This window comes from Suncus etruscus, chromosome 19 (assembly GCF_024139225.1).
Source record: "Suncus etruscus isolate mSunEtr1 chromosome 19, mSunEtr1.pri.cur, whole genome shotgun sequence".
Taxonomy (NCBI): domain Eukaryota; kingdom Metazoa; phylum Chordata; class Mammalia; order Eulipotyphla; family Soricidae; genus Suncus; species Suncus etruscus.
In genome coordinates this window covers 29389059-29389967 of record NC_064866.1, presented here as the reverse complement: position 1 = coordinate 29389967, position 909 = coordinate 29389059, and the positions used below count along the sequence as shown (strand labels likewise).

The 909-nt window shown below is 31.7% G+C and overlaps 1 non-coding gene across 1 annotated transcript; it reads left to right on the top strand.

The window, feature by feature from the left end:
• Positions 1-601: 601 nt before the first annotated feature.
• LOC125997637 (U6 spliceosomal RNA) lies at positions 602-708 on the top strand. The gene has a single exon (XR_007491677.1). It is a non-coding gene; the product is annotated as a U6 spliceosomal RNA (small nuclear RNA).
• Positions 709-909: the final 201 nt, after the last annotated feature.

The window sequence follows — 909 nt, the reverse complement described above, 5'->3', positions numbered from 1 at the left end:
TTTTCAGAAGACATAAAAAATATTAGATTTTAAATAGTCATCCAATTAATTTGTGGTCTTGATTTTCACATTTGTAGCAGATTACTTTCTAAGTAATTTTTCTAGATTGATTTGATAAGTTTAATACTTGGAAAATGTGTAATTGACATTTAAGTTGGTCTCTGTGTGACCAAAATTATTTCTAACATCTTTTATAATAGGCATAACTATCTGAAGGCAATTCTCAGGAAAATAAATAATATTAAGATAGCAAATTACAATAGCCCAATATATTTATTGTGACTATCATTCATCTTCACAGTTATAATGTTAATATTGTAAGCTATACAGATTAAGAAGAACTGGAAATATTTAATCAGAAACTTTTAATCACTTGAGCATCTTTGAAAAGATCAAATAGCAATATGATGGTGATGATCTTAAAAACCACTATCAGCAATCAAGTTTATTCTATTATTAATTGTTCCATTCCCCCCACTTAATGCAGATCTGGGGTCATGGAAGGAAGGGATGATCTAAATGATAATACAAAAGAAACGATCACTACATGGTTATATTATTTCATAGACCAGATAAAGATAGATTAAAAAACATGCTTATCGTGCTCGCTTCGGCAGCACATATACTAAAATTGGAACGATACAGAGAAGATTAGCATGGCCCCTGCGCAAGGATGACACGCAAATTCGTGAAGCGTTCCATATTTAAAAAAAAAAAAAACATGCTTATCTTTTGCTGGAAACAGCTTCTTTACCCAGATCACATTCTAATCCAAATTCTGTTCTGTAAACCTTGTGTTTTGACTAAGAGCCAGGAAATTTCATACATACTTGTGGAGAATGTAGCTGAGAACCAAATTGTCCCCCATTAAATGCTTTGTGCCATTAATGTCTGATTGATCAAGCACAG